The sequence below is a fragment of the Pseudorca crassidens genome, chromosome 13 (assembly GCF_039906515.1).
Source record: "Pseudorca crassidens isolate mPseCra1 chromosome 13, mPseCra1.hap1, whole genome shotgun sequence".
NCBI classification, from domain to species: domain Eukaryota; kingdom Metazoa; phylum Chordata; class Mammalia; order Artiodactyla; family Delphinidae; genus Pseudorca; species Pseudorca crassidens.
In genome coordinates this window covers 38,419,099-38,446,350 of record NC_090308.1, presented here as the reverse complement: position 1 = coordinate 38,446,350, position 27,252 = coordinate 38,419,099, and the positions used below count along the sequence as shown (strand labels likewise).

At 37.3% G+C, this 27,252-nt stretch overlaps 1 protein-coding gene and 1 long non-coding RNA gene across 5 annotated transcripts in view; one reads left to right on the top strand and one right to left on the bottom strand.

Moving 5' to 3' along the window:
- Nucleotides 1–19,048, bottom strand: part of LOC137204582 (uncharacterized) — a 72,660-nt gene extending 53,612 nt beyond the window's left edge. For both annotated transcript variants that reach the window (XR_010933730.1, XR_010933729.1), the window contains exon 1: nt 18,702–19,048. This is a non-coding gene — a long non-coding RNA (uncharacterized lncRNA). The remainder of the gene's footprint in view (nt 1–18,701) is intronic.
- Nucleotides 19,049–19,145: 97 nt separating this feature from the next.
- The window catches only part of PKIB (cAMP-dependent protein kinase inhibitor beta), a 102,901-nt gene continuing 94,794 nt past the window's right edge, over nt 19,146–27,252 (top strand). The window contains exon 1 of one of the 3 annotated variants that reach the window (XM_067702234.1): nt 19,146–19,304. The gene's annotated coding sequence lies outside the window, so the exon portion shown is untranslated. The remainder of the gene's footprint in view (nt 19,305–27,252) is intronic. The other 2 variants (XM_067702232.1, XM_067702230.1) reach the window with 2 other exon arrangements.

Here is a 27,252-nt window from a genome sequence, read left to right as displayed (position 1 = left end):
TGGATGGTGTTTGCAGAAGGCACAATTCTTTTGTACTGCCTGTGATAAAGGACCTGATGACCATATTAATATATTATTATATACAAACATTTTTAAGTAGAGACTGGCATATAGGCTCCACAAGATCAATGATTGTTTGGTCTGTTTTGTTCTCTTACGTGTCCTAAGACTCAAAACAGTAATTAACACACAGTAGTAATGAAGGAAATTGTTATTAAATGAAAGATTAGAAATTATTGCATTTTCTGTCTCTGGCTATGCAAGTTGTGTTTTGTTTTCCTGATCTCATAATTATCTCCTGAGTATTGATTAATACTATGTAATATGAAGAGATATAAGATATGGAATAGTCTTAGCAATCGAAATAGAAAAGCACTTCCATCATGACTGTTTTATTTCTTTTCTTTTTTGCTATTTCTCTCAAATAAGTTGGTTACGTGGGTTGCTGTTTGATTTCATTGCAAAATACACTGTAGTAATCAAACAAACTAAGCTTTGGTGAAGATTACTTTGAACAAATTAGTATCGTAATAATTTTATTTAAAAATATATTTCAGAAACGTATTAGTGGCCTTAAAACAGAAATATTAATCATATCTTCTACATTATTCAGACAGCAAATGGTGAAACAGGCATGCCAAAGCACTTCTGTGGAAAGACTTACTCTCTCTCAATAGAAATATTCAATTATTCCTAGAATTGAGAATTTTTATTCTAATAATGACATGGGTAATAAGCCAATACGACACATATTAAAGATGAGACTCATAATTCATCTTGCAGAATACAATTTTTCTCAAGTGATTCTCTGAAATGCTTTTTCAACATTTTTCTTTGCTTACCAGGTTATTCCATTTAATTTTTGCTGCTTTTCCTTTGGGTGCTACCTTAGCACCACTCCCTTTCCTGCCATTTACTTAAAGAAAATATACACACACTCACACACGTACATGCATTATGCAGTTATAATCCTAGGGTGTTTTTTCAGTTTTCTTCTAGGAACAAATACCAACTCTAATGGGCACCATTAATCATAATGATGATAATATTAAATAACAATTATAATAATCCATCTGAATTAGTTTATTTTCATAGACTTAAATTTATTTTTTATTATTTTGGGGGAAGGGATGAGAGAAATATGTGAGGGAGATTAAGAGGTAAAGACTTCCAGTTATAAAATAAATAAGTCATAGGTATGAGGTGTACAGTGTGGGGAATACAGTCAATAATAATGCACTATCTTTGTATGGTGACAGATGGTAACTAGACTTACCGTGATGATCACTTTGAAATGTATAGCAATATCGAATCACTACGTTGTACACCAGGAACTAACACAGTGTTGTAGGTCATTTATCCTTCAAAAACAAGCAAACCAACCAACAAACAAACTCATAGAAAAGGAGATCAGATTTGTGGTTACCAGAGGAGGTGGATGGGGAGAGGGGGAAATGAATGAAGCTAACCAAAAGATGCAAACATCCAGTTATAAGATAAATAAGCACTAGGGATGTAAAGTACAACATGATAAATATAATTAACGCTGCTGTATGTTACACATGAAAGTTGTTCAGAGGACTTCCCGGGTGACACAGTGGTTAAGAATCTGCCTGTCAATGCAGGGGAAATGGGTTTGAGCCCTGGTCTGGGAAGATCCCACATGCCGCGGAGCAACTAAGCCCGTGCGCCACAACTACTGAAGCCTGCATGCCACAACTACAGAAGCCCGCGTGCCTAGAGCCGGTGCTCCACAAGAGAAGCCACAGCAATGAGAAGTGGGCGCACCGCAATGAAGAGTAACCCCCGCTCGCTGCAACTAGAGAAAGCCCGCGTGCAGCAACAAAGACCCAATGTAGCCAAAAATAAATAAATTATTTTAAAAAAGAAAAATTAAAAAAAAAGAAAGAAAGTTGGTAAGAGAGTAATTCCTGAGAGTTCTCATCAGAAGAGAAAATACTTTTTTCTTTTTCTTTTATTTGTATCTGCATGTGATGATGGAGCTTCACTAAACTTATTGTGGTCATCATTTCATGATATATTTAAGTCAAATCATCATGCTGTACATCTTAAAATTACAGTGCTGTATGTCAATATATCATGATAAAACTGGAAGGAAAATATCATAACTTTACATTTAAATTATTTTTCTCGACTTCAGAGGTAAACAGTTCCTTATGCTCCCCTGAGACCAAAGAGAACAGAGCAGAAAGACCAACGGAAGGCTTATCAGACTTTCACTTGGACAAGAGACTTTAATGTTTCACTTGGATGAAGAGCTGGAGGGTTAGTATTTAGTATCTTTATAGTATGGGAGAGTCTAACTTGGGAAGTCATAAAGGAATGAGGGAAGCTCTTATGTATTATTTTTCTGGTGGTTTATTACCCTGCCTGCCTCTTTTGAAATGTATGAGTGTATTGGGTCTGACACTAGGGGGATTGCCGGATAAGTTAAAACCTTTCTTAGCTTTTCCATATCCAATGAAATGTTTTTTGTTAGAAGATCCTTCCAAAGATTGAGAAATGATAGACCAGATGGCAGTCCTGCTGGAAGTGATCTAGGAAGCTCTGCTATCACTACTTCTGCCCCTGTGAGACGTTAGATTAAATTTATGCTTTGAACTATCTGTGCTACTTGTACATGTCTACCAGAGATGAGCTTTTAGATGATGAGTGTACAATGCCAGGCCCAGCATTAGACTTGGAAGAGATGGAGATAAATGATGTGAGTGAAATCCTCTGTAAGTCTGGTGTATGAGGAACCACTTAACATACAAAGTGTGTACAGAACTAAGGCTGAATGGACCTAATCTTACCTCTAAGAGATTATACATCATTAATGATTGTGAGTGAGGCAAATGGCTATTTAAAGTATAGGTTGACAATAAATATAAAAGAAGTTCTGATTAAAATGTTTAGAAGCCAATCAGAAAGAAAATATATTAAGAATGGAAAGAATGTAAGAATGGTTACACATACAAGATTTTAAGGTAGTATCTCCACCTTATTGCTACATATTTCTTTAAATAAGTATCATTTTTTTCTCATCTCATGGGAGATCAAATGCATAAGTTAAATTAAAATTTACATCTACAATCCAGAGGTTTAATATGTCAGTACAAAATTTATATCATTTGGAAATTATAACTAATCTTAGATTAACTGAACCATGAATAGAATTCTAACCAGGTGTTTTATTTTTGCATAAATGAATTCAATAAATAAATAGCCCAGTAGCAAGCTATAGGTCTGTGATACACTGATTAAAGATCTAGTGGATTTTTTTTTTGCTACATTCCACATTTAGAAGAAAGACGCAAAAATACTAAGTAAAATTATCTCCTGTCTTAGATATTATTAACTTTCACACCACTGAGATTTATGTAAAATTTTAAAAATAAACAGAACCAAAAAAATATTAAATTACATTTACCATATTATTTATTCATGGTCAGAAAAGTGGCCTCAGTTTATTAAGAAAGGATTTAAAAATGGAAGGTTGAGATTAAGTATGAGTTATCTGATGAATTTACCATTGTTCTAAAATATTAAATCCATTAAATACCTTACTTGAAAAGTATTATGATCAGTGGGAGAGTATTTATCCAACACAGTGAGGTAAGATATACAAAGAGCAGCATATGGTCTACTGAATAACTGAACACCTTTTAACTTGACATGGTTTTCACTGAACTGACCTATCTGGGCTGCCTTTATCTGCTACTTTTCTACACAAACAACTGGAAGCCTAATAGCTGACTCAGTTGTTGGGTTAAAGCTGAAAGGGGCCATAGATTATTTAATTCTCTTCCTCTCTCACAGCTAAAGAATGTTAAGTCTATAGAAGTAAAATTAAATTATGGAAGTACAGTTGCCTTCCTTATCCACAGGTTCCGCATCTGCAGATTAACTCAACGTGGTTGGTTGGAACTGTGGAAGCCGAAACTTGGGTACAGCAGGAATGCTGTTTTATAAAAGGGACTAGAGCACCCCCGGATTTTGGTATCTGCTCAGGTTGTTGTTGGTGGTGTGTTCTGTAACCAATCATGCTAAGTCCTTGCAAAATATATATGTAAACGGTTTCTCTCTCCCTCTTTGTTTTTCTTTTCTTTGATTAAAGATGACACACTCAAATTAATTTGGTTTTGAGATTTGAGAACTTTGAAATATTTCCAATGGAAGGTAAACTCTTTTTGGTAGGGGTCATGTTTTGTCATGTTTATGTCCCTAGCAATTACTAGAATGCATAGGGCATGATAAATGTCCTCTGAAATGAATTAAACTTAACCAAATCGATGTAATTGACAAAGGCTTAGTGAAATCATGCTTTGAAATGGCCTATTCAGAGAGAGTTTCAATTTTCCACTTTTTGGGTGGGTAAGTTTCAGCTGTCTAAATTGAAAGTAAATTGATCTACTGAGCTAAGGATGGCATTGACAGACAGGAACTTATTTATGATTCTGTCTTGGTTAGGTTTCTCATTTGTTTGGTAATTATTAAATGCTGTCTTGATACCATCATATGTTTTCCTCATTTTAATATAACTATATTTTATACAATTTATTTCTGGCTGTCCTCTCAGTGGACTGATAATTCAATGTCATAAATTATGTTGTCTGTGTTTTGATTCATCTCTTTTGTGTCCTCACATAGTCCTTTTGCCTTTGAAGCTACTACAACTTCAAAGAAAGCTTAAATAAATGAAGAGATGTACAGGTTCAGTGCTAAATGAGAGGAATCTTTAAGAACTGGATAAAAATGGTTAGAGTTTTCTTTTTTGTCTTTAACAAGTATTAAATTCATAAGTCTCTTCTTCAGGAAGGACTTCCCCCATACCTTCTCCTTCTTGACCCCTTCTTTATTCATGTGTGTACGGACTACATACAGTTGAAGTTGTAGCAGATGAGAGGACTTGTATTTAGGGGAACATCTGGATAAATAAAGCAAACTAAATAAATGATAAGTGTTTATCTTTTGTACCCCTTCTCTCTCTTTTTTTTTTTGAAAGCACACATTTTGTGGCCTAGATACATTTATTTAAATGATACCTATCTGTTTATACATTGCTTTGTTTCCTGGTATTATTTCTTGTTAAGTCCTTATGGAAACATTGTGGATTCTTATATATGCCTTGTTTATGTTTATTGAATGAACGAATAAATGAAGAACAGAAATATGCCATGTAGAACTGAACATTTCTGAGAAATAAGTCCTCTAGTCCTATCCCATCCTAATACTATAGTTGAGGAAATGCAAGTCTGGAGAGGTTGCATAACTTCTAATTAGCTGCAGAGGGGAGTTAGTATCCATTTCCTTTGATTTTCATACAATATGTTTTCCATTGTAAAAATATTCAATACAACTGCTGCTAAATTGATAGACTTTTTACCACTCTTGACTCCAGGACTGAGGAAGTTCTTACTTTTGTGCCTGAACCTATTGACCCCAATATAACTTCCTACTATGGAAATATCTCTTAGAGTAAGACATATACCATAACCCAGAAATTCTACGTCTCAGTATCTACCCTAAAATAACACATGTATATAAGATACATAAAAATAAATGTTTATTTCAGCTACCTTTATAATAATAAAATCCTGAAAAGAACTCAAATGTTTTTCTGTGTGGTGAGTGGTTAAACGAGTCTTGATATTTTTCTTTTATGAAATACTATGCAACAATTAAAAAGAATGAGCCATACCTATGTTTGGTAACAGCAACAGAATTCTAAGACATTGAGCAACAAAAAATGAAAGTTGCAGACTATCTACGGTATGTAAAACACAGAGACGTGAAAAACAATATATATAGTAATTCTGGATCCACTTGACATCTCTGTAAAAGCATTAACAAAGGGTGGGGGACTTCCCTGGTGGTCCAGTGGGTAAGACTCCACGCTCCCAATGCAGGGGGCCTGGGTTCGACCCCTGGTGGGGGAACTAGATCCCACATGCATGCCGCAACTAAGAGTTTGCATGCCGCAACTAAAAAGATCCTGTGTGCCACAACTAAGACCCGGTGCAGACTAAATAAATAAATAAATATTAAAAACTATCCACAAAGGGTGGGAAATAAATATGCTAAATTTTTGATAGACACAGTTATCTATGGAGAAGGGGGGACTAAAAGTTGAAGGTGGCTTTCATAGGTGGCTTGATTTCATCTCCATGTTTAAAATTTGTAAAAAATAGGATATATTCATGAGTTATTTGTGTAATGTAAAAAAAAGTTTTTAAAAAGTATGTTATCCAATAAAGACTTAATATGTCTCTATCCTGACATTCTTTTACACTAGGGGCTAGGAAAGAATATGCAGATATGCAAGAGGTGGTTGTCATTCCAAGCTGGCTCAAGTTCTATAAAAGAGATAACACAAATAAGATACGGATATTTAATTATTATAGGAAACAAAAAGAGTAAGGGGCAGTAATGAAAGAAGACGGCTAAATTGAGTATGCTTTTGTCAACAAAGAATTATTTATTAATAATAAGAAACCAATTTTTTTCAACTCTGGATAAGTAATCCTCAAATATTCACTATATCACATTCTCCAAAAAAGATCAGAATTTTCAAGCTTTGGCTATTCTGAAATATTTTATCATTTGTTGTTTCTGCCCTTAATCATTATGTATGTTTTGACATCAATGAAAATCAGAAGAAATGAGTAAAAATCAGGACCAGGAAAAAAGGGGGGATATTTAGACATATAGTTAGGAAGAAACAGTGAAGTATACAAAAATCCTAAATTATTGGTAAAGATGAGTGGTGGCCAATTAAAATATTTATCTTTCTGAGCTCTGAGCCTACTGCTAGCAAATATGATGTCTTCAAATGAAGCCTTATTTAGGAAGAGCTTCATGAATAGCTATTTTACACCGGATACAATTCACAGCGATACTCTGTGAGTTTCATTTGTGGGAAGTTATGTAGCGTGGAGGTTAAGATCACAGGCTTAGTGCTTAGTCATACCTAAGGTTTGAAACGTGATTCCACTGCTTAAAGGTTGTAAGATCTTGGGTAAATTTTATTTAACTTATCTGTGCCTCAGTTTACTCTTTTGTTAAAGGCAATAACACTGTATAACTCACAGATTGTTTTGGCGGGGTGGCGGAAGGTAATGAAAGAAAAGCACTTCGCTTAGCAGGGTTCAGTAAGCAAGGGAAGAGTTACTTTTTCCCCTCCAGTGGAAGTACATAAACGTAGACAGATAGTAAAATGATAGCCTTCTAACAGTGTTCTACAAAACAAAGTGTAGATCATTTTGCTCTTTAGTTAATTTGATTAATACAGACACAAAAGATACAATGGTTTAATTCCCAAGGTGAGCTTTTCAGGTTTTAGGTAAGAGCAGAACAATCAGACATTTTTCTTAGTTTAGCTGGGCCAAGGAGAAAGGAAGAGTCAGAACGTGGCCAGAGAGAGACTGGAGATAATGGTGATAGTGGGAAGATGATGAATGTTCACTGTTCTGTCATCAGGGCTGTCCTCTGCTCACAGATGATAACTGACGTCTATGGACAAGTATTGGGGGAGAAAATAGATTGAAGTAGGTAAAATCGTGAAGAGGATCTGCCAGTGGTAAACTACTTCACAGCTGTGTGGTTCCTTTAGAACTGCCCCTTCCCCTCACAGGTGTATCTATCATGAGCTTTACTTAAAAAAAACATGGATCTCATCCATATGGGCAGGTTACAGTTTATCCACCTCTTAAAGTTATCTTCAAGTGGGAAACATCACACACTGCAGTTTCTCCTTGTTAAATAATTCTACAGTTAGGAAGTCCTTTCATCTAATTCCTATTTCTCAACACACACACATATCCTCTCCCCCCACCTCCAATGCATATACACAGTTGTTGCCTAATTAGGAAAACTTTTTATGACTATATGCTTTTCCTCTGAATAACTAAAGGGCTACTGGAAATTATTGCTTTTTTGCATTAATAGACTTATTTCTACTGCTTCCTTTACTAGAAACAAAAAATGTCTATTCACCCTTCTTTGTAAAATAACTGTCTGTAGATTAGAATGCATTGAAAATGAATTGTCAAGATAGTAGTTGGAATCCAAGTCAGGAACTCAGTATTCTGTTTCTGGTCTTAATACCAACGTTGACATAAGATAAGCCAATACAAGTAAGTGTACATGAAAACTATTGGTTCTCAAAGTGTCTTCATCTGGGGAAGGACAGAATACTTGTACTGAGCAAAAAGCACTGTATTTTCATAATACCAGTTGTTTCATGGATACCTAACCAGAAGGTTTTGGCCAGGTAGATATAACTTTATCAAACATTAGGAAGTCAAAGTTTAAAATTTTTATTTTGTAAAAAATTAAACCTTTGTTCCTACCAGTTTCATTTATTCAGGATTTAGCCAATGAGATTTGGATTCTTCTTGTATATTAGACTTTACCCAGCAGTTAGAATGACACTGAACTAAATTTAAGCATCTTCCATTTAACTGCAGAAATATAACCCTTCAGATAAAAGTTTGGTTCAAAAGAGTGATTATCTATATAGAAGGTTTTAAAAAGTGAAATGAACTATGTTGTTATTAATATCCCCAACTGGGATTCTATACATGGGGTTGCAAAAGCTAACTTGCTTTACACTCTGCTCTGTGTACCTTTTCTGCTTTAATTTCCAAGAGATGAAGAACCAAATTTAATGTTTAATCTCAGTAAACATAGGCAAAGTGGTTGATATATTTATTTCATTGCCTTTATACATTGTTATACAAATCTAGCTTAATTTTATTTTATAGAGGGTCTTCTATAATAATAAATTCTTTTTGGAAGCTGATAGGATATCAGTTAAATAAAGGATAAATAACACATTTTTTATTGCAAATTATCAATACTACCCTTTAAATGCAAGAGGTTGTGGTCTAAAACAGGAGAACTAACTAACCTCTAGCATCCTTTCCTGATCTAAATTTCTAGTATTAAGAAAGGTTTTGAGGTTTTGAACAACTATATGCAACCTTTCCATCAGAACAATTAAAATTGGTTTTATTTTAAGTTAGAGGCTTGAGTAAATTCTGGAAAATTCTAATCATTGAAAGAATCATGAAGGAGTTGCAATTTTAATATTGTGTAGTCATATACAGTATCTGATATTTCAGAATCAAGAGATCTGGGACACATTCTCAGGAAAGAAAGAACCTCGCTTTCTTGAATGGTTTTCCACAGCACCTCATCCACCCACCGGAAACTTTGCCTGTAAGTTGCATTTGTCATCACAAAAATCAGATTCAATTCATTCAGCACTAGGATTGTTGTACAATGACAAGAGGTACAACGCCTCTTAGAGTAAGAGAAGTACAGTTTATCTAGAATAAAACCTCAAGTTTAATGACTGAGTTTAAAGATGCAAGGTGATGTATAGCAGTGCTTCTTAAACTTTAACATGTATAGGAATCACTTGAGGCTCTTGTTAGATGCACATTGTGACTTAGTAAGTCAGGGTGGGGTCTGAGATCTTACCTTTCTAACAAGTTTCCTGTTGGTACAAATTCTACCGGTCGGGACTCTAGCGTAACGATGATGAACATAACTCTGCTATTTAGGATCAGGTAAAGTTAATACTTTTTATCTGAAACCTAAGAATGTTTGGATTTGAAATCTAAGAATGTTTGGAGGCCACTTTCTCTCATGAACTTTCACAGACTAAAAGTATTGATGGCAAAGGTGTGCAGTGCCAGGCTAATGTTTTCAGCCATAAATCATCCCTTTACTGAGAGGATTTGTTTACCGGAATGAAACTAAATCTTCTAACAACTCAAGCCAACTGTGCTTACAGATCTGTGCACATGGATTTGGGGATATATACAGAATTCTTTCATGTATCTGTGTTATTTCATTTTCCTTATTTTGGATGCCCCAGATGGCATGATATGAACCAGGGGAAGGGTGGGAAAACAGTTGGATGCAGCAAGTTTATATGCTTTTAATTTTCTTTTGAAGTACAGCAGAGATCTGTATAAGCCGTTTATAAATATCATAGAAATGTTTGTGGAAAAATGGGAACATTTATTAATAAGGACCCATTCAGTCATTAAGTTAACAAAAAAGCTGAGAATAATATCACTGTTGAACTGAGAAATAATTTTTATTGGTTCCCCTCCTTGAGATGTAGCCTCATGTTGCTATTAACAGTGATTTTATCAGGTGATTCCTGGAGCATGACTTGGAATCAGCTCCTTTTCTGGTAATGAATAATTTATAAACACATAACATTCACAATTGTAAAAGTACTTCAAAAGCAATATAGATAGAATTTCAGTATAATCCTAGTTAAGACTATCCTTGTTTGACCTAACATAAAAAACCTTTCTTAATTTTAGAGAGGAAGGCCAACACCCATTACCGTTTTATATGAAAATTTAGGCATAAAACTCTGTTCCTAACAACTTCTGTTCCACAGAAGTTGTTAGGAACAGAGTTGAGAATAGAACTGGTTATCTCAGAATTGTGTCCTCCACTAAACTCTCCAGATAAGTTTTCCTCTGAGCAAAATGTTGGTGAATAGAATTTGCCCTTTTTCTTGAAGATTCATTTCATTCAATCAAAATCCATTTATAAAAGTGCATTGTGTGCAGTGAATTATTACTAAGTGTTTAGGGGAAAAGGATTTATATGAAAAAGCAACTAAAACTAAACAGCAAAAACAAATTACTAAATGGACTTCTGCATCTAGTCAAGATGGAGTGATAAGGAACAGATTTACTCTCCTTCCTGAAACAACTATAAAAGCAGACAAGGCACATGCAACAAGGTTTTTCGGATATTGAACATCAGGCACCACAGGACAGTGATCCCCAAGAAAGAGGAAACAAATAAGATAGGCACCAAGATTCCCTTAGCTCAGTGTCTGAAGAAAGATTCCAGCTGATAGTGCAGGGAGGGGGAACTCATGCTGAGTCTCGTTATCTCTTAGAGTTGAAGAAACAGAACTGACCATCTGGGGAGCCGGAGCACCTAGAAGTTGCAGGGCAGAGTCCCTGTGCATAGACATCTGCACAGAGAAAACTCCTGAAATCTCCAGGAGATCCCCTCATGTCTTCAGCTGGGTACAAATCAGTCTACTCATGTAAGGAAACAAGAACCACCTGCAGGAGTAGAATGACCAATCACCAAAGGTCACACGGAGCTGAGAGTATTTCATGTTCCTAAGCATGGGATTTTAGTCATAATTCAAGAGACATTCAGTAGACCCCAAAAGTTATTACTTCAGCAGTAGAGCACAGTAAGCCCTAGACTAATGGCTTCTCTTTAATCCTAACTCATAAAACTTAATGGAAAGCCTCAAAAGGATAAACTCTTTCCAAGTAACTTAACTATGGCCAAGAACAAAGTTCAAGAATACTAATAGGAATACAAAAATATCCATCACCCATCCAACAAGGCAAAACCATAATGTCTGACATCCAATTAAAAATTACCAGGCACGTACAGAAGCAGGGAAATATAGTGAAGAGAAAACGCAATCAATAGAAACAATCCAAAATTAACACAGGCAATGGAATTAGTATGTGATGACATTATAAAACTCATTGTAGTTATATCCCATATGCTTATGAAAGTAGAGGAAGGATTGAACATATTAATGTGGAAGACATGAAAAAGACTGAGATCATACTTATTGAGATGAAAAATCTAATGTCTTGAGATGAAACAAACACTGTATAGAATTAACAAATTAAACACTACAGAGCAAAACAAATCAGTGAGCTTGAAGGCGTAGCAACAGAACTATTAAAACAAACAAACAGAGACATAAAGACCAAAAACAAATGAACATCAATGATATGTGGGACAACTTCAAGCAGCTTAAGCATATGAGTTAACTGGAATCCTCAAGAAGGGGTGAGCAGAAAAATTATTTGAAGTAATAAATGAAATGTTTCTAACCCAAGAAGTGCAATGGACCTGAAGTGCACAAAACATGAGAGAAACTATACCAAAAACATCATAATAAAATTACTTAAAATCACTGTGAAAGGGCTTCCCTGGTGGCGCAGTGGTTAAGAATTCGCCTGCCAATGCAGGGCACACGGGTTCAAGCCCTGGTCCGAGAAGATCCCACATGCTGCGGAGCAACTACGCCCGTGCGCCACAACTACTGAAGCCCACGCGCCTAGAGCCCGTGCTCCGCAACAAGAGAAGCCACCGCAATTAGAAGCGGGCGCACCACAACGAAGAGTAGCCCACATTCGCCGCAACTAGAGAAAGCCCGCACGCAGCTATGAAGACCCAATGCATCCAATAATAAAATAAATTTTTAAAAATCACTGGTAAAGAGAAACTCTTAAAATCAGAATAAAAGACATTTTATACATAGGATGAAACACAGCAACTCCTTTAAACTATGGGGAAAAAATTCTGTCAACCCAGAATTCTATATCAAAATCTTCCTTTTTACTTAAGGAAAGAAATCTTCATTAAATAGATTGAAATCAGGAAAGCATGGGTCTTGTCTGGTAAATCTTTAACATGACTGATTGCAGTCACTCCTTCTTTCCAGAAGTTAAGGAGAGGGTCAGTGTGTTTAGAAAATCTACTCACTCCCCACAGGAGAACCTCAAATGGTTGGAAAAGAAGAAAAAGATGCAGAAAGGGGATAGGCTTTATTTATTTTAAAACTTTATCTGGCACTGCATCTAATAAGGAGAATCATGGCTAAGATGCATCTAATCCAAGATACCCAGTGAAATGTTAATGATAAAGATTATATTTCAACTCTTAAAATACTTTAAATTAAGGAATACATTTTTTTATTGTGATCTGCCTTAGATTTATGGGCTAATGTTAATTTTTATAGCTTTTCTAACTCCTGTACAGTGTAAGGAAAATTACCAAAAAAAGTGTCCCAATTGGGTTAAGTTTAAGTTCTCAGTTCTCAAGGAAATTTTTAAGAGGCTAGCCTTCAAATCCAAATACCCCAGGAACATCTCAGAAGCTTCCTTTTTTAGAAGATTCCACCCACCCTAAATTCTTTCAGTGATGTTAAATTAGAGTTTTCCCCAAATCAAAAAAGACCCAACGTATAAGACAGCTTAGCATTCATTATATTTATCCATAGTTATTGAATAATTCAGGACCATAATAAATATCTACTATGAATAATATAATAGATATTATGAAAATTTTACTGGAGTTCTGATAAAATGTATATTTTCTAATATACTAAGAGACAATTTTAGAGACACCAAGATCCCCTATGTTAGAAGTTATGAGTTAATTTTTTAATTTTTATGATCATCTAATCTTAAATCATGCATCTCTGATTTTATGAATCTGTGCATGGAAGCAATTCATATAAAATATATTAAAATGTTTTCAACTATTTCTTATATATGTTGTTAAAAATAAAGCTTATTTGGGCAAATAAATTACCACATACTGGTGAATCACAAAGGTATCTTTGTTAACTTTTAGACTTCTGTAACATTTTATTCTTTTGCCAAGTGTTAAATTCAGTATATTGAACAAAGGAGGGAGAATGGTTGATGTTTTTGTGTGTAATTATATAACTATGAGCAGAAAGGTGAGAATTTACTTATATATTCATGCAAAAATAGTTACTGAATGCTTACCCTGGACCAACCACCTGTCGATGCTGTACCATTGCTCAATAGCTAGCAAGTTTTAAAACTAATCATACATCATTCAGAATTGTCTCATTTATTGGAAGAAATCAGAAAGTACTATTATGGAATATAAGAGTTTCATGCTAAGAAACATACAGTATAATTAGGAGGAATTAATACACATGAAAAAGCTTTAAGGATGTGGCAAAAACTAAAGAGAATAATATTTTAATTTAAAATTGCTGTACTCCTCAAACACATGGAAGAAAGGCTATAAAGTTTAGATAGTAACTTGGCACATGTTTGAATGAATTGATCAGGGGTGGAAAAAAATTCATCAGTAGATCTCCATCAGTAGATTATTTGTGAACAGGAGTTTGAAGAAATTAAGTGACACTGCTTAAGAGTGGAAGATAGTAAAAAACACATCCTCCTGCACCAGTTATGAATGTTGGAATGAGAAAGTCACAAGGAGTGGCAAGTGGATTAGCTTATCTGGAAAACAGGATTTGTACTGGAAAATGATAAGAACAGAAATGAGATAGAGATGGGTGGGTAAAGTGTTCTAAAAGTTGGGCTGAGGAGTTTGAATTTAATAAGGAAGCAAATTCAGAAACTTGAGAGAATTTTAGAGCAGGGCAATCCTTTAGTCCTAACCTTCCCTTCAGAGAAAACTGCCTTTACCGAAATTTTACACCATCAGTGGCATTGCCACTTGGGATTAGAACCCAAGATTCTCAGTGTTCTTTTCATATACCCTGATACTCGGCAAAGGGATGGCCCATTGACCAGGAACAGGAGAGATGTGTGAGTACAATGATAATTTGGAATACTTTCTTAGGAAATTTCTACTTTAAATACTAAAAGGAAAGCAGTCTCTTCCTCTTCCTCTGCCTCTCACGCTATAGCCTCTGATCTCCTGAAAGCCAATTGTGCCCCATTCTTTTCAATGCCCAACCTCTCCCTTGGTGGATGTGGGTCTGTGGCATCATTTCTGTCACACGACAGGAGCAGGGTCAAGAGCGGGCAGCTCAGGCTCCACCCCCTTCTGTCATCTGCCAGTATATTACCCAAGCTTGATCTCAGGGCAACTTCCTTAGATGCCACCCAAAGAGGGATGTTGCTCTTATGGGCTCCAAACTTCAGTGTAGCTGTGCTGCTGCCCCACTGCCACAATCTAGGATCATCTCACTGGCAACACTTAGAAAATAATGGATGGAATTTATGGTTCCTGTTCTGTCATGAGCAGAAGGGAGCAAGGCCCAATGAGTGTGATGCCTTTTAAGGAGAGCTCCATTTGGCTCCTGCTACTCAGCTAACTCTCAGAGCGCCTGCCAGCTGGAGGAGGAGAATAAAGTTAACAGCACAGTTAGCACAGTAACACAGTTTCAACATTTCTTCCTCTCCCCACCCCCACCCCGAGGGTTAAGATTGTCCTCTACAAGGCATGGCTTGGGAAGCTAGCTGGGTCTCTGCCACAGAGGCACAAGGTCACTCCTCCGGTCCTTCCAAAGCTCATATTTATGGAGAGGGACGAAATGCGGTCATCCCATAAGCTATCCTTTTGTATCAGGGAAGCACATGTGTCCTCTGGAATGGAGAGTGGCTGAAAAGAAGGAGTGGAGAATCTCATTTCCTCAATTCCCTATAACCAGACTTGGCACGATCCAAGGTACACGACTTCTCTCCCCAGTCTCATTTTGTCCCCAAGGACAGATAACTACCTCTAGGGATAGAAAGTCTCTCTGGGCAGTGTTAATCTTCTAGATTTTGTATGTATTAAATTTCACAGCTGGAAAGCTTTAGAAACACTGGTACACTTCATATTATTATAACTACCTTGGTTTGCCAAACAGACCTGAAAAGTTATCAGATGCCAGTGTCATCCAGCCTGGCTCTTCCTGTGGCCTCAGGCAACCTCGCTCTAGTGGACTGAATGCTGGTCTCAGACCAGCATTCAAAAGGTATGTCCAAGTCCTAACCCCAGTACCTGTGAATGTAACCTTACTTGGAAAAGGGTCTCTGAAGATGTTATTAAGGTAAGGAGCTCCCGATGAGATCATCCTGGATTAACCTGGGTGGACCCTGATCCAAAAAGTGTCCTTGTTAGGAGAGGAGAATACAGACAGTAGGGGAAGAAACACAGAGGATCTGTGAAGATGAAGGCAAAGATTGGAGTTATGTAGTCACAAACCAAGGAATACCAAAGATTACCTATAGCCACCAAAAGCTAAAGAGGCAAAATAGGATCCTCCCCTAAGGCCTTCAGAGGGGGCACTGCTCTGCCAACACCTTGATTCCGAACTTCTGGTTTCCAGAACGGTGAGAGAATAAAACTATGCTGGCTCAAATCACAAAATCTGTGGTAATTTGTTACAGCAAACCGTAGCAAACTAATACACTATACAGACCTGGAAGAGGCTGATGCGGACTGCTGACTGCCTCTCCCACCCAGGTCTCAGCTAGCCTGCCCTAAAGAGAGGGAACCTAGATGTTATTGGAACCTTGCAGCCACACCCCTTCTCCCACCATTCTTGGTCTTTCCTCGAAACACAACCTCCTGCAGTTAATCTCTCCCATAATTTATTCCTCAGAAGGTTGGTGCTACTTCTTGCTTCACCTACACTCCCATTTCTCCACTTCTTCTAAACAGGACTGGCTACATAATTTGTGGGGACCAATGCAAAATGCACATGTGTGGTCACTTGTTTAAAAATTATTAAGAATTTCAAGGCAGGGACAGCAGAACATTAAGACAAGCACAGGGCTTTCTTAGAAGTAGAGCCCTGTCCTACTGCATAGATTGTAGTGCCATGAAGCTGGCCCTACCTCCTAAAATCCATCCTTTCTGACCTTGTGGAATCCTTGTTCAATATTGAAAAAATCCCTCCACCTTCATAACCTATTCACACAATGCTTCCTCCATTGTCTTGCTTTAGGTAAAAATCAGCTTTCTTCTGAGAATAGTTTCCTCTGGATCTCCCTCCAATGTAGACTGCTCACATTATCTCACACCCTAGGACCATGAGAGCCAGCGCTGGCATCCTTGTAGCTCCCCAGTATTGCTTTTGAACCGCACACCCCCTCTTACACCAGCCCTTGATCCATTTAGGCTCTTGTTCCCTGGATATGTACCTTCTGTCCCAATTCTGTACAGTCATCCACTCAGTTCCTGATCATTCCACCACAGTCATGAAAGCCTTTGGTGTCTGACTCATTCCTTCTCCACCCCATGGCATCACCATTGGTGGCTTCAATGTCCATGTGGATAGCCTCTCCAATACCTTAGTCTCCAACTGCTTGATCTTCATTCTAAGGAGAATAGCTAACCCCAGCCACAGCTCTTCCATAACCCTGCTATTATTCTGCTACTAAATCCTTCAAGAAAACTATCCTCCCTCCTGACTACAACTTATTTTTCCATCTCTCTTATTTGATTGAGATTTGTACTTCTTTGCCTGCTTTTTCTCTCCCCTTTTATGTCTTCACTTATTTTCCCATGTAGTATTAAGTGAACCTCACAGCTCTGTCCTTCAACCATTCTCTTAAAAATAGCATCCAAGCTTTCTCCTTGCCTTTCCATCAAATCACTTGGCAAAATCCCCAAGTGGGATTAGTGAAACTTTCTGCATTTACAGTCATATATTTTACACAAATTCACAGCGGTGTGGAACTACTGCTATCACCAATTCCTGACTCAAAAGATTTTTTTTTTTTTGTACTTATAGTCAGGTTTTTGCTACCATTCCCAACAGCAGCTACTACAAACCTTCAGGCTCTACCTGATTCCATCATCTTCCTTACCTTCATAGTAGAAATGAGAAGCTATCAAAAATCTTCAATCTACTATAAATAGACAAAAGCAAACTAAAAGTAGTGTTTTCTTAAGTCATTATTTTGTCTTAACTGAAGAAAATGAGGTTCTATTTATTCATTTAAAAACTGCTTACTAAGCAGCTATTTTGTACAGGTACTATTCTAGCTACCGAAGATACAGCTTTCATGGAGCGAACATTCAAGTGGTTCAGATGATTTCAAATACGTAACTTTAAAGTGCATCAGCTAGGGCTAACAGTTTTATCAAACCTGTCCCAAAATACAGGTTTTACAAGACAAATTTTGTGAGTATAAGGAGTACAGTTTCAGAATTATAAAAATCCAATCATTGCACTGTAACTCATAAATCCAAACATTTTAGCATCTCTAACACAGGCTGTCTAAAATAAATAGGCTTTAGAATAATTTGCCTTAAATAATAATAATATATTTTATTATACCCTTGAAATTACACTCAAGGTATAAATAACTCTCAATCTCTTTAATTACTATTTGTATGACCATACAAATAACCATGTTTTTATAAAACAAAGTGTACCAGTGTCGGCATTTAAAAAAATCATAACTTTTACTAACAAGGTATAATTTAAAGAATGTCAACCTTAAAGGCAGGAAGACTTGAGCTCAGAAACTGACTTGAAATCTTCCTAGCGATTTCACTTTATTCAAATTATTTAACCTTGCTGAGCCTCACTTTATTTATCTGAAAACAGAGGTGTTATTACCACATTGTGGGGGTAGGAATATTAAATAATTTAAAGAGCCTAAGGGTAGCACCATTGGCAGATACATTAAATAAAACATTTTTCTATATCACATAGCCTATGAAAACATTGGAAGTAGTCAGTAGGGAAATGGCAGGTGTTATAGACTTGGGTAGGAAGCCAGAGCACAGTATCTGTGAACATATTGGTGTTAAGCAGATTTTGGACACTAATAATGTCTTTCAGGAAACCAGAGGGGATCTCAGGACTTCTGTGAGGAGAAACCACCTTCTCAGGAAGCAGAGAAGAGCACCTTAATTTTAAGAACAGTATCATCATCTCTCTATTATGCTTTCTAAAAGACACAATGAGACCTTAATAGTAAGGACTTCATTTTTCTTAGTGAGAACCTTGAAGTGAAACTCGATAGACGTTGATTTCTGCTTTTCTTTGTCCAAAAGTTGTCTACATTGCACATGGCTTCTCAATCTGTTAAAATGATGCGTTAAAAAACCACGAATACCCACATTCCGGGTGCAGATAGGAAAACCATGCACATTCTTACCTTCTCCAAGGAGCCACGAGTAAAGTGCAGCCTTAGGACACCTGGAGCACAAACGCTCGGGGGCGCGCACAAATGGGTCAGAGGGTCTGCAGAGGAAGCCTCCGGGAGCAGGGAGGGACGCGAAATTCCCTCAGTCACGTCAGGTAAATTCTTAGTAGAACCTTAATCCTCCCCGAGGGGAATTGAGAGTGGTAGGCGAGGAGGGCATGGGTTCTGTGATGATCTCTGATGATTAATTGTTAACGCGCACGCAGGAAAAAGAACGCTGCCCAGGGAGCCAAAAGACAAGAACCACCGTCGCGCCGGCCCCGAGAGCCCCTTGGCGGGAGTGGCTGCACAGAGAGCAAGACCCGGGTGGGGGGAGGGGGGAGGGGCCCCTCACGCTCGGGGGCGGGTCCCGGCAGCAGCTCTCTCCGCCCCCGGAGTAGCTGCCACTTCCTGGCTGCGCCCCAGCCCAGCAGCTCAGACGCGGTTGCACCCTCGTGGACGGTACAGGCGGCAGCGAACTAGAGCCCGCGTCGCAGTTCGCAGCCACGTAGAGGCCGGGCGAGCCCGGGCACCGGGACCCAGCCCAGGCTCGGCGAGCAGCTCTGCGCGCGGCTGGTACGTACGTGGTGAAGGGGAGTCGGGAGTGGTGGGAGTCTCTGGAGCGAAGATGGAGGGAAAGGACTTGGGCAGTCAGGGGAGACTGAGAGAGCGAAGATGTGGTTATAGCAACTTTCCTATTTTCCGGCCAGTCCGCACGAGCATGGGGGGAATTCAAAGTGGACGCCTCTTTGGCCAGAGCGACCACATCATTTAACATGCAGAGGTACTTGCGGAGTGGAAGGGGACGCTCAGGCCAACAGGCGTAACCAGGGAGGTCTGGTCACCTCTTTTTGCCCACTCTGCCCTGAAGCTGGACATTGGTGATATCCTCTCATAAGTTGCTGAGCCTTCGCCTCTCGCACGGGCAATGCCACGTCGTTTCCATGGGCTGCGCGTTCCCAGCCCCAGGCAGCTGCTCGCGGCCGCCAGGTCAGCAGAGACCAGTGTTCTCGCCGGCTCTGCCCGCGTCGAGCTGTGTGGCTTTAGTCCAGTCACCTTATCTCACCAGCCTCCATCCATTATTTGATAAAACATGGGAATGATTAGATCGGGTCAAATCAAGAGTTCTCTGCAACTACTGGGTTTTCACTGAGCCTAGGACACCGGCCGGCAGCCAGGGAGGGACGGGAGTGCAGTGTGGTCGCAGGGGCTCAGGAGATGGAGGGCGTGGGTCCTGACTGCTGATGCCGTAGCAACTCGTTGCCTTCAGGGGGAGATGACCCCAATTTACCAGCTGTCCTGACTGGCAGCCCCTGACGAGTGAGGCTTAGATGAACGGGCCAGTTTCATCTTCGTAGAGCTCATCCCAGGGAACACATCCGAACACGGTTTCTTTGGAAGAGCGCTTGGTACAAGTGGGGCACACAGGAAACACTAAGAAAACAGAAACCAAAAAAAAACGGCAGGTGAAATTATTAGAGTCTGTGCAGGACTGTAAAATGGAGATTCGATGCCGATGACCACTTAAACATTCAACTAGAAAAACTAAATACTAAAACACTCATATTAATGGTTTGGATACTGAAAAAGTATGGATTAGAACTACTGTTGAGTATTGCATTTCTCTTGGTGTACATGTAGATTCAAAACCCATCTGTCCACTTTATCTCTTCACAAGATGCCTTTCTTCTTACTGACATTGCTACACATAAAAAAATTCCTTCTGGGATTTAATATTCAGAAAGCTCAGAATTTGGATTGTTAAAATGAGATCTGATGGCCATAAATCTCACAGGAAGTGCTGTAATGGCGTAGGTTCTGGATCAAGATTAGTTAGACCAGCAATTTGAAAACCTTGTTTTCCTGTTAGTATGTCAGGTGCTGGTCAATAACCCTCTGCTGACACTATGTTAAGGGAGTTCATTTTCTAAAACAGTGTTTTGGAAGATCAAATGATTTAATTTTGAAGCAAAGTATATATTGGAAAAAAGTTTGCAAAAAGTTTTTAGGAATTGACTTTTTAGTTTTATCTTTACCACAACTTTCTTCAACAAAATATCAAAGACTAATGGAATACCTTATGCAGGATATTTAAAATTGTGTCAAATTTCATTCTTTGTTAAAGAATTTTCTCTCCTCTTTAGTCAATTTTAAACTAGAAGTTTAAATTTTTAGAAATTTACCCCTTTCAATGATTTTTAAAGAAATTTTGCCAAGTTGTAAAACCATCACCATAATTCAGTTTTAGAACATTTTCATCACCCCAATAAGATCCCTCATGCCCATTTATAATTACTCTCTGCTCAGCTTCAGGCAACCACTATAATCTTCTTTCAGTATCTATAGATTTGCCTTCTCTGGACATTTTATATAAATGAAATCATAAAATGTGGGATCTTTTGTTTATAGCTTTTTTCACTTAACATACTGTTTTTGAGATTCATCTGTATTGTAGCGTGTATCAGTATTTCATTCCTCTTTATTGTTGAAGTTTTCCATTGTATGGATATACCACATTTTGTCTATCCATTCGCCAGTGGATGGACATTTGGGTTGTTTTCAGCTTGAGGCTATTGTGAATCGTGATGCTAAGAACATTCACATGCAAGTCTTTGTGAGTACATGTTTTCATTTCTCTTGGATAGATATTTAGCAGTGCAATTGCTGGGTTGTATGATAAACGTATGTCTAACTTTTTAAGAGCAGTATAGAGTGAATTTTATGTAGAAGTTAAGTATTTACAAAATGTAGAAAATTCTGGAGAAATAAATGTTTCTTACTAGATCATATATGATTTGATATATACATAGAGAGATGGTTGGACAGGAAACACTTTGCTTCCTTTCAAATTTAGAGCTCAGATATAGCAAACAAATTTGCAAAAAAGTGTAACATTTCTCAGAAATAAAATATTTCTAAAGACAGGTTTTTTTGGAGCAGTTTTAGATTCACAGCAAAATTGAAAGGAAGGTATAGATTTCTCAAATACCCCCTACCCCTACACACGCATAGCCTCCCTCACTCACCAGACTGGTATGTTTGCTACAATAGATGAACCTACATTGACAAATCATAATCACCCAAAGTCCGTAGTTTATCTTAGGGTTCACTCTTGTTGTTGTACATTATATGGCTTTGGACAAACACATACTGACATGTATTCATCTATCATAGGGAGTATTTTCACTGCCCTAAAAATCCTCTTTTCTCTGCCTATTCATCCCTTCCCCCAGTATCTTTTTTTTTTAATGCTAAATGAGAGTAAATCAGGCTTAATTAAGACTAAATTTCCTGCAGTCTCCATTGAGAATGGGAAATAAAGCAATTTGAAAATCGTATTTTGGGATGTTGATGAGACTCAGACCTGAATGGCTTGATAGTAAATTCAGTGGTTTTCCATTCCTTCAACAAAAGATTTTAATTGAGTTAGAAAAAAAAATCCTTTCTGAATATCAGAAAAACCCTATAAATCCTATGATAAAATAAGCATCCATAATTATGATGCCACATAATTCTTCTAAGTACTAATTAAACATATTTTATTAGATATAGAGATCTAAGGCCCAAGTTTAAGTGATTGACATGTGCAAAAATCATGTATTAGGGATAAATCCAGGGCTCCTGTCTTACTGTTTTAAAACTTCTGTGGTTAGTACATGCTCTCTGAATCCTGTTGGTCTTAGTAATTTTTATATTAATAGGATCAATGTACTTTTTATAAGTCATTATCAGTTAGTGACATTACATAAAGAGAATACTTGAACATACCCAGAAAACCAAAGTGGTTATTATTATTTTTCTTTTTATTGGAAGTACAATTGACTTTGAGAAATCAAATAGGTAGTCTACTTTATACTCAAGGGGGATATATTTTTCATTCATGCTCTCAAAGGCAAATAGCAGTTTTATGCATCTGTCCAGGTATAAAGCATGCTACGGACTTTATAAATCAGAGTAGATATGTGTTCTCCAATAACGCCTATTCTTAAAATGTGATGGTGTCCAAGAGTTGGGTGCTTGGTTGGAAAAGAAGTTCAGAGCTGTCTATATAAGGATAAAGCAATTCACATTTGTACATGTTCCTGAATAGGAGGAAGGAATCTCACCTAGGATCCTGGATCAGTTAAAATAGGATTTCTCAGACCGGAAAGTGGGCCAAGGGAATAGAAATACTTTAAGACTGTGTAGTCTGGAGCCAACACAGCCTGAACACTTGTTTGGGGGAGCAACAGCAGAAGCGTTTATAGACAATATAAATGGAGCTAAATGCCTTCCTCTATCTCCTGGATTCCGCCTCCTCATAGCCCCTATTTCCTGCTAAGCCCTAAAATCTACTGTGCTGATGAAAAAGGATCCCCTTTGGGAGTGTGGAAATAAGCATGGTTAACTGTAAGTTTTCACTTTTTGGGTGAAGGAAAGGAAGAAACTGAGGTTCAGTGTGATAGTTTCAGGAATAAATTCGTGGAAGACAGGAAGGAGTTAAGCTGTCTTCCCAAACATGCTTATATCAAATGACTATGAAGTGATTTATTTCTACACTAATCTTTATGGGCTGGGTTAATACGTCTCAGAAGAAAACACTGTTCTTAAAATCAGTGTGTGTGTGTGTGTGTGTGTGTAAACAAGGATGGCTTATAACTCATGCAGTTACATTCGTTTATTATTTTTGTTTATTTAAAAAATGAGAATAAGTACTTCTATCATGGGGCTTCTGGAGCCAGGTATAATATTAAATCTCAAAACACTGAAATAAGCCCCTCTTGTCTGTCTTTCCCAAATCTAATAAAATCTATAAAAAGCTAGATTATAGATATAATGGATTTTGTTGCATTCTGAAGGTTTGTAAAGAATCTATCAAGTCAGGAGAAGATGTTACAAAGGGCAGGGCTTGCACACAAACCACTCTGCCTCTCAGTTTCTGTATTCCTGAAGAAGGATGTCTATCATAATTATGCTCATTGCAGTAAAGCAGCAGAACTTTTCACGGTAGTGAAAAATTAGAAAAACAAACCAAAAAAAGCAACTGTACATCTTTCTAACATGCCACGAAGCTGTATGTATATATCTATATATACTCTTGTAGCTTGGAGAAGATTGGATTTGAGGAGTACTGGACAGACTGTTGTAGCCCAAGCAAGACGTGCTAGAGAGTGATTCAGGGATTAGGGATAAACAGGAGTAGCAGAGTCTAGAAATATTAGGAGTGGAAAATGATCAGGCTTGATGATAACTGGGATATGAATTTAAAGGGAGGTGGGAATGAAGGGTGGTTCTCAGCTTCTTGGCTTGAGGTTGAGGACCAGCACTATATACAAAGGTGGCAATAGAAGAATGAAGGCAGATTTGGTGGGTGTACTGGGTTGGATAATGTCTCCCTAAAATTCATGTACTTCCTGGAACCTCAGAATGAGACCTTATTTAGAAATAGGGTCATTGCAGTTGTAGTTGGTTAATATGAGGTCATACTGGAGTAGGGTGGGCCCTTAACCCAGTATGACTGGTGTCCTTATAAGAAGAAGAGAAGAGACACAGAGACGGAGACTCATAGAGGGAAGGCAAGCCTGTGACAGTGGAAGTAGAGATTGGAGTTATGCAGATGTAAGGGATTCCAAGACTTGCCAGCCGCCACCAGAAGCTAGGAGAGAGGCATGGAACAGATTCTCCTGAGTTCCCAAGAAGAAACCTGATACCTGGATTTTGGATTGCTAGCCACTTGAAATGTGCCCATCTTCAGTATCAGTTGTAAAGATGGTTACAAAATAAGCAGTGTGATAACTTGGGCAGTGCATCCACGGTCCCTCTGCCACCAACCCAGCCATAGATACAAATGAGGTCATTTCAGGTTTTCCATTCATTTTGCACCATATGGGTTTGACAGTATGGGTATGGGACCAGTCTGCAACATGGGGGGCATAGTTTGTATTTGTTTGCCTCAGGGAGGAGTGGGAGAACGTTTTCGGGGGAAGTGGGGAATACTTTCTTCACAGGGTAGATCTGGGTCAGCTCCCTGAGATGTTTGTGGATTTTTGCCAAAGGATATTAAGCTTCAAGTAAAACACGGCATAGGTTGTTCCAACTCTGAGAAGTCCACGTTTGGGTTCTAGGTTTGAATGCTTTGAAAGGAAATATAAACTTTTCAGGTGTAACTGCAAAATGGGAGGAAACAAAGCATTTTTTTTTACTCATAGATGCTTATTTTTACTAACTCTTTCAAAAAGTATCTTAATTTACCTAATTTGTTGAAAAATTTCATATTACCTGTCAATAATTATTATTGGTCCTAATAGCAAATTGGTTCAGTTCTTCACTTTGTGGGTTTTGTCTTAATGTAATCCACTTAAAATATGGATTAATGAAATATGATTTTGACTAATGACAGCAGTTTCAGTTATACCTAAGGACATCTCAAATTATCTTATAAAAGGATTGTTAAAAGTTTACTTTATTAGTTAGCTTCTTTCCTGCAGATATTTTTTTATCATAAAACCATCACACTATTAAGAACACTGAAAGATTTTAAAATTCCAATTCTAATATTCAAACATAATTGCTTCAGTATTGAGTATCTTCCAGTCTTTGTCCATTTGTAAGAATGTTTTTATATTAATGTAATAATGGTATACAGTTTGTAAATTATTTTTTTCTTCTTAAAATTATTATTACCAGAATACAAGTGAATAGGAAGAGCAAATTTTAAAAAATAACGTTTTTCTTATTATTCAAAGTGACCCATGAAATAGTTTTTGGCTAGATAAAATTTCAGCTCTTAAGGGTATGAAACAGAATTTTCCAGTTAGTCCACATTTTAATTTTGCTGCACCCTGTGGCAATCATCAGTTTAACACAGAAATAAGAAAAGGAAAACAAATCATTAAAATGCATTGCTTTAAATATTGGCAATGTTCAAATGTAGAATTCAGTTTTTCCAAGGACAATATATGCTTGCTATTATAAATTATTCACCAAGAATCACAGATGTGAAAATATAATCAGGTGATTTTTTTCTTTCAGTCTCATCCTTTTGTCAGCTCCCTATTATTACATTATAATGGGTTATTCCACATGTAATTTTTCTGAGCAGGTAATGTTTGCCACTTAAAATACCACTAAGTTTTAAACTTTAAAGTTTTGAAATAGTGTTTCTGAGACCATACACATTGCAATGAAAATCAGAAATATTCAGAATTGTATTAAGAGGAAAATAATGTCCACCTAAATTCCACCATTAGTTATAAAATTCTTTGCATATATGTAGATTTTAAAAAGAAAAGTGGTATATCATATTCCCTTAATATTTCATCTTACTATATCTTGTCAAGGTGCTAAATCATATTTTTAATGGCTACATAGTGTTCTATTAAAATTTTAACTAACCCCCATTGGCAAATATGCAGAATGTTCCCAGATTTGGTTGTATAAACAGTACCATAGTAGACAACTCTGTTTGTGATCTTTATACACTGTACATGGCTGTTTTATTAATCTCTTTGAATAGACTTCTAGACATGGACTTGCTAGGTCAGTGGATATTCACTTGTTAACCATTTTTGACACATTTTGCAAAATTTCTTTCCGGGAAGCCTGCAGCAATTTATACTCAAAATTTTTACCAACATACTAATACTGTTTAAAAATTTTAAATTTAGAAATCAGTAGGAAAAGATACCTCATATTTGTATTTCTTTGATTGCTAATGAGGCCGAATATTTTTAGTTAGTATGTTTATTGGATATTTTGGATTTAGTTTTACGAATTGCTTTTTAGTATTCTTTGCCTGTTTTTAATCCTTTTTTGTTTGTTTCAAGAGCTTTTTATTCATTAGGATGTTAACTCTTTGTTATGTTGCAATGTTTTAATCAGTTTCGTTTGTTTGCCATTAACTATTTTAGGGAGCATTGCTTTGTAAAATCCTTAAATTTTGTGGATGTGAAAGCTGTCAATTTCTTCTCGCATAATTTCTGAGAAGGACTTTCCCCTTTAAACATATTCATCTATGTTTTTAATAGTACTGTTGATGTCTTTTTTAATTTAAAGTTTTAATCCTTTAGAAGTTATTTTAGTAGGGGATGAAGTAGGTAATCTAATTTTATTATTAACATTTTTTAATCACTAGTCTTGTCTCAAATTCATTTGTTCTGTCATTGATTCCTTCCCCACTGATTTGAAATAGCATCCCATGCCCCTGCACCTCCTTGGAGCCCACCTCGTTATAACTGGCCCTATCATCCTGAAGTCCCACAGAACTCCCTCTCACATGCCTTCCTGGCCACCATTCCTACACATGACTGCAGGCTCTTCAATTTCCTCCCTAAACTTCCTTGACCCACGTTTGTCACTCACCACCTCATCCCAGGAGGAAAAGGAATTCCACATCCCACATCATAGCTGCTAGCTCTTTCTAAATTCCCATGTTACCAGTTTTGGAACATGTAATTGTATTAACCTTGAAAAACAGTTAATTTTCTAATGCTTCAAATCTCTGTTTTTATCGTTTGTCTGCTCATTTCTCCTCTCTGCCTTGAAA